The following is a 14,869-nucleotide window of genomic DNA, read 5'->3' as shown; positions in this document are numbered from 1 at the left end:
ATTTATATAAATCCAACCATCGATGGGACGTAAGACGATGAAAAGAAAAGGTACAAATGTAATTCTACCAATTTATGGAAAATAGCCATTGATTTTGTTTTAGAGTAAAACATCGCAATGCCATCGCAATGTTCAATTTGTTCTTTTGAGCTCTTTTTCAGAGAAGCAACTAAAATTTACAAATCAACATATGAGTTGAAGTTTCTCTATGTATAATTCAACATTTGAAACTACCAGAACACTTTTAGCGGTATTTGGACATTGATTTCAACTATAATAGCTTTCAAACCACAAAATTTGGAGCCCTGACTGTGTTCCAACAAACAACATAAAAAAAATGCATATACAAATACGAATTTTCTTTATACAGCATAAGATAGCATAGTGTCCCATTTGTGTAAATCAGAAAAAAAAAGCATCAGGGCTCTTCAGCTCTGTTCCTGGGGAGCAACTGTCCTGCAGGGTTCAGCTCCGACCCCAATCAAACGGTGTCTATAGAGTTTCTTGAAAATAACTGGCAAGGTGTGTTGAGGCAAGATTGGAAGTGAAGCCTGAAGGAAGATAGCTCTCCAAGAGCATTGTTGGAGGTCCCGAAAAAGAGAAACAGTTGCAAGGTTGATTCATGGATTGACGGATGAGGGTCGAGCCCTTGACCTGACTGATGGCACATGATGTGTGAATGAGACAAACCGCATCCGTAATGAGCATGCTGAAGTGCGGGCGTCAGCGCTATGGTAATGGATGGCTACGGCAAGCTGCCAGGCCAAAAGAAGCAAATAAAGGGTTGCGGAGAAGAAAATAAATAACCTCTCTTCATCAAAGCGAGACCAGGATGCAGTTATTTACAGACGAGTCGCATTTCACTGGAGTACATTGCAAAATGTTGATGTTCTATTCGCATATACACAAGGAAGTAGCTGTATTCAGACATATACAGAAATATAAAAATACACGTTTTGTTGACGAGACAAGCACATAAAATACCTCACATGAGCACGCTCACACAAAACCGTTGGGATTTACAAATTTTTTTTTGACACAAATGGAGCAATGCTGCAAGTCTAATTTTTCTTCTTTTTTCCCGCTCTCTTATAAATAGCAATGCTTTTTTTTCACACCCGGAGTCTGCATCTTGTATTCCTGAAAAAAATAAACGACCAATAAAAGGCTGGAAGATAAAATGTTATCAGATTTAGATGAGGTTTGTAATGCAGATGATTCCGGGATTGAGATATTGTTTAGCTGAGTCACATTTGAATGTATTTATTTATATTTAATGGGTGGATTTGTTGAATAGTGGGGGGAAATCATATGGTATTAAACAGGTATCAAAGCACTGAAAGGAACAGACAAATAGGAAAAACATGGACGATTATATACATTATATAAACTGTTTGGTCAGCAAAGAAAGCCACAATTTAGTTAAGTAATGTCGCTCCAAACCTATTTCGTTCTGTTTTTGTTTGGTAAAATACAAAAGGAGATCAATGCCAGATGCAATGATGGTGAATGTGTCTGTCAAGCTCCATAAAAATGCAATAGTATGATGCAAAAAGTGCATAAGTTTGATGTCAAAGTATCAAAGCACAAAGGGATAAAGATAAGAGCATTAAAGTTAGAGCAGCCCACTGGTTAAGTGAAAACGCAAAAAATAGTCTGAATACGGGATGCTCAAACAAACAGCAATATTTTGACAGCACTGTAAATGACTTACTCAGATGTACTGCCGTTTAAGTTTCATTAATAGAAAAAAAATTGGTTCCCAACGCAATTCATTTAAGTAATGCTATTTCACCAACATACGACATTCGGCTGTTTGGTTTTTGGACAGATTTGGCCATTCTTGGCACAGCGAGGGTTGAGTCGAGCCAGAGCAGGTGCAGTCTAGTCTCAATGGAACGGTAGGGACTTATAACTTCACAATTTACATTTGACTCCATTTGTAAATGACACAAGATGTTAAGCTAAAGGGGCTATTTCTGACTCATGAGCTGAAATAACATAAACGATCCAGAAAATACTGACCGTGCAAGCTTTTATCCCGAATTTATGTCAAACCATTACAAAGAACTGTCAAGGCTGAGGTAAATTATGACAAAATCTGAATATTTGGGTAAACTACGAATAATCGCATTATTCTTTAGACTCTCCGTACTCAAGCACAGCCATTGTTAATCAACCTTTGTTCATTTAAATGCCAGTAAACACTATTGTGCTAGGTTATTTTTTGCTCCCCCGCACACTAAGGGAGGGAAAGGGCCGCTTCTGCGGGGGAGTGCAAAAGACAGGAAACGTGATTTGACAGTCTGATTATGAGTCAGGAAGAGAGGAAGATATAGCAGCGGTCCGTACCACAAATAATCAACATAGGAACAACGTACTTCGCTGTGCTTCTAGTTTAAATCAACTACCAACAACATTTATTGCTTTTGAAGCAAATTATCATTAAAGTGGCATCATGCGTCACGACTTAATACATTTTGCATCTTTAGATGGCTTTTTTGACATTGTAAACTTGCTCAGTAGCCCACCTGGTGCTGTACAGCACTTCATTTACAATGTGCAATTTTTTTCTGAACTGCTAGAACAACCACTGTAATCATAGTCAGATTCATATTCATCTGTGTCATATATAACTGAACACGCTTTTAAAGCCATTAAAGATTTTACTGTGAAAGTGCAGCAAAATGTGAATTGTAATATAATGTAATAACTCAGTTGTATTTTGGCATTTTATGCATAGAAAAGGATATATTTAACATACTTTATTCTATTTTGAATGTGTATTTAGTGCTTCATAATATATTTGAGGTTAAAAGACTTTCTGTGCGTTCAATCAGGATTACTGTCTGCTGTCATAGAAAATACACCGGCAGGTGGCACATCCCATACAGACAGGTGGTACGCTCTACCGAGAGCACATAAAACACAATCCAATCAGCTCTGCCTCTATCGCTGCAAATCACAAATCACAGAGAGATCAGTCGTGTGGGGTCGAAGCGGGAAAAGGAGAAAGAAACCGCAAGTGCTGAAGGGATGACGGAATAATGAGTAAAAACAGCGAGAGCCATAGCGAGCGCAAAGGGCTGGGAATTAGGGAAGCTTCAAATGCAAAGTGAAAAGCATTCAGAAAAGAGCATAAGACAGTCACAAAACTGTTTAAGGGGAAGGTTTTGTTTTGGAAACAGAATCAAGATTGACGAATAGAATGGTGTCTGCCATATACCAATTGTAAACATGTTAAATACATAACACATAAAAAAATAATGATTGACATAACCATCACTTATTTAACAAGCATAATGAAATGGCATTTTTGTTGAAGTTTTGAGGTCACAAAGCTGTTTTCAAAAATACTTTCAAGGATTTTTTTATTAATACTATTCTAATTGTCTTTTCTTAATGCGATTATTGCATTTAACAGCCTGAAGTAACCTCGCCTTGCCACGAAAAAGCTGATTTTGTTTTTTTTTTTTTTGTACTTGTAAATGTCTCTAACCTTAAATACTTATATATATATATATAATAATTTTTGTGATATATTTTGTCGTGTTCAAGTATCTTTCTATCTATCTATCTGGCTGGCTGTCTATTTATCACATTTTTTGCATGTTCGCTTTGTTATTGCATTTCTGCCAGAGCATTTCAGTCTGTTGTTTTCCGCCTACAGTAATTGTACCAACCTTATTATTAAAGATACATTTTGAATAAAAAAAACGGGGCACGTGCCCCTTCGTACCGTATGAGATTACAGAGAGAGTAGAAATAAAAGCGGTAATTAAATATTGCTCTAAAAGAAACTTCGCTTTTGTCACAGGGGATCTTTGTGTTTGTCTACTCGTTCTTTTTTAAGCGAAAGTAGTTACACGCATACTCAGCCAGGATCTGTTTAAAAACCAAAGGACCCAAGTGATATGAAATCCCTAGCCAATGTAAAAAAAAAAAAAAAAAAACTACATTTCATTATTGTAAATTACTTCATTCAGCCCTCTTACTTACAGGCATTCGGAGCTATTTTCTGAGCAAACACTCCTACAAAAAAAAAAAGAATTTCAAGTCTCTCAGCTGGCGTATTCAGGCTTGTAACATCTTGTCACATCTTGACAACCGTCTCCTTGTGACAGGACAGGAAGTGACACGTTTAAACAACTGACATGAATATCCAACAAAGGTACAGCCCAGTGAGAAAGTGACATCACATCAGCACACGTTGGAACATCTTTGATGAAGACTGAATCGCGATTTAGTTGACAATCAGCTGCTCTCTGTGTCTAGTGAAACAGATGCATTTGGCAGACCGTGACTCAACAATTTATTAGTGGGTTTGAAATGCAATTGGTGTGTCATACTGGGGGAAAAAGGACACAATCGTGAAAAGAAAGACAGCGACTCGAAGTATCACAACGTAGAGCTGCTGTCTCTATGCAAATTTCACATGAATGTAAAGTACAGTGATGATCATCGCGCCAATTTTGAGGTGGTAGATACCTGGGGAAAATGTAAAAGTATTCCCATTAATTCATCCCAATGGCAGATGTTCAGTTCTGTGCGTATTATATTAATCCGAAAAATAAGCATTTGTTATATAATCCAGTTTTATGAGACGGCGTGATGCACCAGACAATGAAGTGTCGAATACGCCTGACCTTATTAGACGTAATTAGTGCGAAACAATTAGCTGTACGAAAGCGTGACTCCCAGGACAAGCGATGTAAAATGGATTTTTGAATATAGATGAGCCTTTCTTAACACACATCCCTTATTATGCGTGATTACCAATATGGAAAGTTAAAATAAAGTTAATTAACGTTCAAACAGCTCTCCGTGAATATGTTCGGTTGGATCTTTTATTAATGCATAATAACAAATAAAATGATGCATTTTTAAAAAGAAGCCATTGTTGAAACACATCGGAATGCAGTCAAGGTGAAACTGACCTCGGCTTGAAACGCCCGACCAGTTAATTCTAGTTCGATAAAATGAAGCCCATATTTTGTCTTCTTGAATAATCGGTTTTACACCGACATATCATATCATAACAGAAGTGAAGCAGGTTTTGAATGCCATCTCATGTTTAGTTCAAGCTGCTGTAAGCGATGTTATCCTGCTAGCTTTTGCAAAAATATAAGCTTTTTACAGAAAAATCCAAAATACCACCCTCCAAAGAGATGTCAGCAAAATCACTGACGTGCAGAGAACCACCTTCAATTTTTCTGACTGGCTGACTGGAACACGCTTAGGGCTGTTACATGCACAAGTGTGTATCCTCAGAACACCTATTTTACGTTGCGTTTATTAATTTAGCGGATACATTTATCCAAAGGCTCACTGGAAAAACGTGTCTCTACTTATAATTTTGCTAACCCCCAGTACACTCAGTTCACTGCAGGTTGACTGAAATGAACACTAGAGGCAGCAAAACGTCAATAACGTTTATTCCTTTTACTATATATATATATATATATATATATATATATATATATATTTATATATATATATATATATATATATACTGTATATATATCGAAGTGAAGCTTTATACGTATGGCCATTTGGACTAAATAAACTTTGCTTGATAAACTCCATTGCAGAGCACTTGAACACTAGGATTTGTAAAACTCAAGTCACAGCATTCAATACAAGAGTTCAAAAGCACATAGAAACAGGCTTAAGGTATTGCATCATTTGCGTCATTAAATATGCTATCTCATGTTCGCTTTTGCTAAACTATCCGGTAGGAACATTTCGTTTCCAAACTGCCACAATACGTACAACTATCAACGTAGTAAAATGTCATAAGATTACAGTTTAATTTGTTTCATGAACTTTTACTAGACATTTTACATTAAAAGTGCTGTAAAATGTGCAAAAATCGGTATAATCGGTTCTTAAAAATTCGTTCATTCGGCTATGCTGTCATGACAACATTTTTCTTTGACTCCAGAGTGATGTATAACATGGCATTTGTGGCTCAGGTGATTGCCTTAAAAGGGTCATGCATCAACTAAGTAACCGCACCTGAAATGATTGAGAAAGTAAATGCAAAGCTTTCTCTTTATATAATTCATTGGCCCTCGAAGGAACTTCGTCGCAATATGAAAAAGCAATGGAACGCTTGCGGAGCACTTTTACACTTGTATTCCAGTGTGGTAAAACATACTTTCCTTACTCTTATTTGATTGATGGCGCCATAGCAGCTCTTGACTGGCACATTTACACACTATCCATGTCAGCTCTCCTTCCTTGTCTATCCGCTCTTCCTCTGAGAGCAGCTTCTCATTTCATTTTCAATCTGAATTTGCATAGGGTTCCACAATACTTGCTGCTGGATTATAGACTTCTGTTGTTTGCAGAGACTTTGAGGATTTCAATTATGATTCACTGCCTGTTTCTGGATCCCGTCCTAACGGGAAATGTGCAGACAAGCCCAAGTGAATCCATTTCTCATATTAGTGTGGTACAATCTGGCTTGAGTTGGCAAACACGGGGGTAAGGATCATTGCACTTCTCCAAAGTATTTGCAAACGTGCCACACATACTGCGGGGCAGGTGGCAAACATGCCTGACAAATTATTATTAACAGATGCCATTCGCAGTTGAGAGGCTGCAACGAGCAATAGCCTATAATGCGATATAAGCAATATAAAAAATTAAAAAACAAGCCAGGCTCCCTAGGATAAAACCTGCCTGTGGCAACATTGTTGTAAAATTATTTTATGCTATTGGTGTGGAAGCAAATTGTATTTATAGATGTTCATGGCACACACATACAAATGCTATGTAATCATTTACATATAATTCATAAGTAGTTACAATGTAATTAAACAAGTAATTGCATCTATTAACTCCTAAAATGATTGTGAATGTCTACTATTAATTTAAATGAAACAAACTGCAAGTTTCCTATGAAATTTTGAGAGATTGTTGAGTTGCAAGATTCCTTTTAAGAACACTAGGTCATCTTTTCTCTAGTAAATCTGGTGGACCTAAAATTTTTATTTTTTTTTTTTGGCTATTACTAGGGTTGTCACCCTGTTACAAGAGCATCTCCTTGATATAATATTCACTGTAACATAGTGCACTCATTTATCTTATGAAACCTGCGTCTCTATCTTTAACTGTGGAAGTATTAGATACCACAGATCCATATATTTAGTTTATAGTCAGCCTACCATTGATCCACAGGTTTTAGCCAATTACTGGCCTATATCAAAACATCCTTTCCTTTCAAAGGTACCGGAGAAGGCTGTTTTTTCCATCAACTTTCCTCCTTCTTAAAAGAAGTTTCAGTCTGGGTTCAGAGCTCAGTATAATACAGAATCTGGAAATGTGGGTTTTTGGTCCTTTTAGATCTAAGCTCAGATTTTGACACTATGGATCACTCTATTTTATAGAGATGATTGGAGGAGTATGTTGGAATTTGGGGAACAGCTTTAAGCCGGTTCTCATCCTGTCTTAAGGGGAGAGCTTTTTACTGTAGCTATTGAGAATTTTACTTCTGTACATGTGGTGTACCACAGGGTTCGGTTTAAGGCCCTGTTTTATTCTCCCTTTATCTTTTTCCTTCGAAAATGCTGCTACCAGACTTTTAACAGGGACCAAAAAGAGAGAAAGTATCACTCCGAATACTTAAGACTTATCTTTTTTTTTTAAACGGCTTATGGTCTGGAGTAATTGGTGTCTTATATTTTGTTATATTATCTTTGTCACAAATTTGTGATGTTTTATATGGTTACTATTAGATTTCAATTAAAAATACTAGACTGCGTTGTCTTTTACAGCTCTACACACTTCATGTATGTTAACATTTTACTATATTTTTCCTCTGGGTGATATTTAGCTCTCCCATCCCTTACAACTTCAGCTTCATCCAAATCGGCAACCAAATCAATCTTCATCATGTCCATATTGATATAGTCTGGGCGAGGTGCTTGGCCACAGAGGGTCGAAACCACCACTGCTCCCTTCGGTTTTCAACATTAACCATTAAACAGAGCAGCGGGACAGTTTATCGACTCACAGCTTCCTCTCTGCACCTTTAGCTATGAGCTATCTCGCAACAGGCCATTAGGAGGAGAAAAGGAAGTGTAACAGATAAAGTGTACACCTGCAGTTGAATCGTACTGACTGGGGACATTGAGCTTTAGTTGGAGGACACTTCAGTAAAAGCGCCTTGCTCATTATCTTCACTTTCCCTCATGAGATCTCTCAGGGGACCCAATTTGAGACTGGGAGATGGCAAAATATTAGGATATCTTTCTTTTTTTTCAAATGTGTTTTTTCTTGTTCATTTCACTTCTCGCCTCTATTTATCAGCTATCTGGACTTAAATACCACAGTAATGTAGCTATAAATAGATAGGGCTAGACATCCGTTTGGAAATCATCTATTTGTGATGTGGTAGAGAAAGTTTTTTTACAGAAACAACCCTTACCTACCACATACTTTTGTGCAAAAGACAAATTCGTTTTCAGGGTAAAGAACAAGATGGCTCGAGTCCACTATATACAACAAAGGAAGGACTCAAGTCAGATCTAGAGATCATAACATCATAGAGACTTGGCGATGGGCCAGTAATGATCTTGAATGTGCAGCATCAGCTGCATTAAACACTTTTGTACACACACCATCTGCATTAGAATGGCAGTTGAAGTGCTTCCAAACACCGCGCTGCATTGCAGGTGAGCATCTGCCCTCTCTCTATTTAGCAGTCATTCACTTTTCAATTGGCTCCCAAATCTCTAGACACTATGTGAGTGAAAGATTTATTCAAGGCACTATAGAAACAGCTATTGCTTCCCAGGTGCATTCCTCCATCAGTGGAATTTTATGAATAGCATCAGTATGCATCGGCTCACCACACCAGACAAGGATGTTGGTAAACTCACTTTATTTTTCATACAACCCGGCTAAGTGTGTCTGAAGAAGCTGTTCACATCATCTAACCCATACCACAGCATGGTAAGAAACCACAAAGGCCGTCCATTTCTGACTAGATCTCATACAGCGTTAACCTTGCATCCATTAGCAACTGCAACTTTGCACAACGTGTCAGAAATACTCATCCGATTTTTTTTTTGCACTTTAAATAATGAAATATGATGACTAAATTAGTATATGAAAAATTCTGACTTAAAGACCTTTAGAGATAATTCAACCAAAGTCCCGTTTTCACAAACGGAGCTTAGTTTAAACCAGGACTAGGCCTTAAGAATATTTAGAGAAGCCTTACATGAGAAAAACATTACGTGAGTGTGTCGTGACACAGAACTTGAACACCATATTTTAAGATATGTCAGAGCAAGATTTTTCTATGACTAGCTAAAGCCTTTTCTGTGAGAAAATTCTGTGAATAGTCGAAGTCTATGGACCTTTGTAGCTTAGCTACATGTCTACGATTTGTTTATTTCAAGAGAAACTTAATGTGAATATTTTTTTATATGATTGTAAGAACAGTCATGTATATGCATATACATCTATATATGTGTGTGTGTGTGTGTGTATATATATATATTTTTTTTTTTTACAAGAACAAGGTGGAAGGACAAATCATTTTTGAAGCAGACACGGTGCCTCTTGAACCAAGAAGCCCTGAGCAAATGTTTTCACATTTCTGAGCATGACTCAGGCCTTTTTTCTCACTTTCTAAACACATACAGCCACGCTCACTCGCGCGCGCACACACACACACACACACACCTGAGATTGTCTTTTCTTTTTAAAGCCTGACTGCAAAATCGGGCATGTCTGCACGTCTTCCCGCTGCGGCCTCTGTTCCCATGACAACAGCACGACAAGCCAGCAAGGTCACAGGTAGCGGCAACGTATGAAATCATTTCGAGACTGTGTGCCAAAGGAAAGAAGGTCAGACGGAGAAATTAAAGGAATGAAAAGACAGTAATTAAGAAAAATTAACATGTGGGGTTCTAATCACTAGTGCATTTGTGTGTTCATTAACCTTTGAGTCTTGAGTGTGCGTTTTACAGCACCTGAAAGATGACCTTTTCACTCTGTGTAATTGCTCTGCTTTAGTCTGACGCCTGACCGTGTCATTACAATAGACAAACTGTTTAACTTTTAACCAGTTTCCTTGCAAAGCATTGCAGACTGCGCTTTGGATATCTAAAAATGGTGCATCGTTTATGGAGCGTAATGCAATTATTTTGAAGACAAAACCGTATTTTATTTTATTTTTTGCATTTTTTCTTAAATGTGTTAAAGACATTTCTTAAGATAACAAATTAGACTTAATTTATAGTATAAATCATTTATTGTTATTTTAATACAAAGAGTAAGAAAATAATGTTTTTACATTTCGTCATGTGCTTAGTAATATAGTTAGAAAATGGGGGGAATCTACAGTTCCCAATATCATATAAGAAAACATTATGAGAACTGCTCCTAAATTAATATGAAAAAATGTATTAACATATTCAATTGATTCAACAGGCTCCCACATTCTCATAAATAAAGCTGTCACTGGGGCGGTATTTGTTCAAAAGGTACACTTTTGTACTTATTAGGTTCAAAAAGGTGCACACTTTACTGCTAACATGTACCTTTGAGGTACCAAAATGAATATTTTAGGTACAAACATATACCTTTTGAAAAGGTACCACCCCAGTGACAGCTTTTGTACCTTTTTTCTCAAAGCGTGAAAGTTGTTCAGGAATCTTCTACACTGGTAGATTTACTGGGCTTGAGAGATTTTAGTTGTTTTTTTTTACAATTTGTAAATAAAAACTAGTTCTCTGTTTTTAAAAGCAGTCACAATCGACTAGTCTTGAAGATCTAGAGATGTATGCCTTTTGTAACCCAAAGTATTCGAATAGTATTCTAACTAACGAGTTGTTAATTTCATTAATAAACAGCACTCTGCGAACCCGGCACATTAAGTGAACTTTAACCAACTTTCAGAGACAGCAGGTACAAATGTGCTGGGATCATAATCAGTCTGTGCCAAAACGAGGCGCTTTCGATGATAAATTGGCAATACATCTAATTACATTTTTCTGCCATTAATAGTCCTAAAACTAATGAGTGTAGAAAAAAATATGTGGAAATATGCTAATTCCAAATTTAAAACCCACTGCTAACTGACCACTAAACAGAGACCAACCAATCAGAGGAATCCATGGGAACCGATCAAAACGAAAGCTTGGCGGTCAATAAATTGCGATGAACATATTGTACTTAATAATTCATTAAAAATACATTATTGTTGCTGTCACCAATTTTTTAAATGCACAGACTTGAATGACTGATTGTCTGTTCGGTTACTCGGATCATTATGCTAGAATGTGCAAACTAATTAGCATACTACATCTCATTAAAGCGTGCCTAAGTGCCGAGAGGAAGTGGTATTCAATTGAGAAAGTCAAGAGTATGAGTACCGTCATGCTTCTCAACAGTAATGAAGCGCCACAACGAACTCATACCTACTTGCAAGCTGAAAAGCGATGCATTTTCGCTTTAAACGCGATCTCGTGAATACGTAACATGCACAAAAATGTCTCTTTTGTGGCGAAATATTTTTTGAAACAATGTCATTCGAGTCATGCTTAAACCTATTTTTAACTACCGATAACAAAATGCTACTATATGCTACTGTTTAACGCATATGATCATGTTTAAGCCTCTTCCTCACAGCGTTTAGAAAAAAATAATTTGCAGATTTTGCATTTGGGGCTGGTAATGAGATCATGTTGTTTTAGGTCAAGGCTTGCACGGGGGTTAATGCGAGCTCTGTTTGCAAGTATGGGTATTAATAAACAGAAGTGTTAAATGGTGTCAACATGTTTTTTCCCCCTTTGCAAAAATTAATTAGGCCTATGTGATGATGACATTTACGTTTATAGAACCGTTAGATACCTTTATACGAAATGACTTGCTTTGCATTCACTTTATCCATAGACTGTGTGCGATTTCATTTGTTGTAGCCGAAAGCTGCTAGTGACTCGTAATAAAAGATCCCACATGCTACTCCTGTCCCCTGCCATGATGCCTATGCTGTGTGTTTTTGTAGGAGGGCCGCAGCTGCTGCTTGTCATGGTGTGTTTTCTTGAAGCAAATTTTCTATCTGTGATTCCCTTCTTCCTCATCCTGACAGATATTAGATAGATAGATAGATAGATAGATAGATAGATAGATAGATAGATAGATAGATAGATAGATAGAAAGAAGCCCTCAATTTTTACCAGGGTTGCCAGGTCTGTGTAAGAAAACACCCTACCACAATTGGTATTCAACAGTAGCCCAATCATGGCGTTTCTGGTGAAAATGGTTATAAAACTGCATCAAAATTGCATTATGAAGGGCCATAACCACCTTCCAACGCTTTTCACTTCAGCTGTGCTTCAACCTGCCGCATCACTATAAAAGTAGGCCAATTCTGCAGGAAATCCGAGGACTTGGCAACACTGGTTATAAAATACACGGCCAGTAAAACTGCAATGAGCGGAAAATAAAATGCTAGGAGAAAATATACTATAATGAGGTCTTTTAAGACAACTGACAAGCACATTTTCATCGTTATGAAGCAAAACGTTCCCCGCCAAGCAAACCCCCGAATTCACTTTAATGAGATATTTCTTTCTCCCTCATGTTAAATTAAATGCACGTTTGTTGGTGATTATTTGCTAGAATCTGTTTTGAATGACTATTTCAGGACTGCAAGAAAAGCAAACACACAAACACAACAAGAAGCCGCTATTCTACGCCATTAACATGCAGAGACGCCATAGCTAGTTTCCCCTCAAAGCTGGCTATGAATGATGAAACATGATGTTTATGATGTGTAAAATGACTTCGCTGGAGATCATAGATGTTTGTAGCTCAATATGTTGATATTGTAAATAGTTGGAGTAATGGTTTTTGTCTAAATTCTCAACCAAATCCGAATTGTCTGACTGCAGCTCCTGCTCTGAACTTGTTATCCAGCATAATTTTTTTCCAATATCAATTTATAATCAGATGGACTGACAGAATCAATCAATGAAAACACTTGAGGTTTAACAGAATGAGTCTCATGGGAGAACCCTTAAGAATTTCTGAGCTATTCTGTTTTGTATCGTACAATACTGCTGTTGTTACATAGTAATAACAGCATTGTAACACATATGATGAAGCGGTGAATTATGAGTGTGCAGAAGATGGCATGAATCAGTGTTTCTGAGCACAGCGGTGTGATGGGGAGAGAAACGTGAACACTGACTCATTGACAAACAGTCAAAATTGACAGACAACAGAAAACGAGAACTAATTTTCTCTAAAAGCAAACCAGCAACTCAAGCACTGCCGTCACCGTCCTGTCCGAAGTGGTTTGCTTCTCTGTTCCTGAGAGGTCCTTGAACTTGGTAGGAGCCAGGTTTTTTTTTTTTTTAATGCACAATTAACATTTCGAAAAGGGGTTTATATTTCATTTATTTTATCTTGTTCTTCTTCTTCTTATTATTATTATTATTAAATTATAATTTAATTTAATTTATTTTAATTTCAACTGGGCCAAAACACCCTCACATTTGAACTTTTTCCCCCCCTGTTTTAATTTCTTCCATATCCTGTTTCATTTAAATATGGTAAATAAATACTCTCAGTCAATTTCAACATTGCATAATTTAAAAAAATTTACTTGGGCAACATAAACCAATATTTTTGTTCATTAGTTGTAACAAAGATAGAGTATATTGTTAGTACATGTTATGCTCAAACACTAAAAGATAAAATAGAAAATAGAAATTCACAATGTAAAATCAAGAGGATGATTTAATCAGGTCAAAATTATTAGTAGTTTGTGCATCTGGAGTTATTGAATCCACTTACAAACACGTTCCAATGTATAAATGCCATGTTTTGTTTTTTTTCCACCTCTGCGGTACTCACCGTCAAGACAAACCTACTGTAAGAGAGATTGCATTTTTCTTCTATCCTCCACTCTGGCAATCTTTACGGTCGAATTCAATAACTTGTGCCCTCTGTGGCGTTTACAGTGAGACTTAGAGCCGTCTCGGTGGGCGACTGCAGTGTTTCAACCAAACTAACAATGGCCGGCGCTTTGGGAGAGAAAGGCCGTCATCAATACTGGTTTGCTTTAGTTGCTGTGCTCATCTCTTCTTCTTCAATGCAACCTTTGCAAACACCCGAGATCCGCAGGATATGGAGAGCTTTCCTTAATGACTATTGACGACTTCCCACTAATTCAAGCAACTCTGAAAAGCTGCGCAGCAAGGGTTATGTATAATGCTATAATAAACCTGACGGGCTATATAATAGGATAATATGAAAACAGGTAAATAATGATTAATCTGACAGCGGTTTTAATACGTAATAATGCATCGTACTACACACCATAACCGTTGTCTACACAGTTGTCGCCTCACTGGTTATCTTATGTTAATATAGATTCTCTTTGGAAAGAGTGTACAGTGTGCCTCAAACTACTTGCTTTTATATATTTGTATAATTATTAAAGAACATAATTTATTATCTTACATTTGCGTTCGGTTGTCGCTCTTGGATTTGTAGCTTCTCTGTAAACACTAGTGGCCGAAAAGGACAGAGATGGGGATCTCCAGTCGATTGATTTGAGCATTTGGCGCAAAGTTGGATACTTATCGTGACACTTGTGTAAACATGGTTATGCCAACAGAGGAGCGATTTGCTCTGACCAAGGTTTTTGTAGCCTCTAGCTAAGCCAGCTGAGCGGAACCTATGCCTAATGACAAACATGGCAGTTAAACATTAGATACACGTTTTTCTTTTTGCCTGATTTAGAGGGAAATCATATCAGTTTTCGCTCTTTCGCGGTCACAGCTCACCGCGATAATGGGGACCGAATTTACTGTGTGGAGGCAAGGCATGAAAAGGCTCA

General features: G+C 37.2%; 1 protein-coding gene across 3 annotated transcripts in view; it reads right to left on the bottom strand.

Moving 5' to 3' along the window:
* iqsec3a (IQ motif and Sec7 domain ArfGEF 3a) overlaps positions 1-14,869 on the bottom strand; it is a 96,935-nt gene that overhangs the window by 58,772 nt on the left and 23,294 nt on the right. The window lies entirely within an intron of this gene.

The sequence above is a fragment of the Puntigrus tetrazona genome, chromosome 4, assembly GCF_018831695.1.
Source record: "Puntigrus tetrazona isolate hp1 chromosome 4, ASM1883169v1, whole genome shotgun sequence".
In the NCBI taxonomy this organism is placed as follows: Eukaryota; Metazoa; Chordata; class Actinopteri; order Cypriniformes; family Cyprinidae; genus Puntigrus; species Puntigrus tetrazona.
Note: the sequence above shows the minus strand (reverse complement) of the source record. Positions and strands in the feature narration are given on the sequence as shown.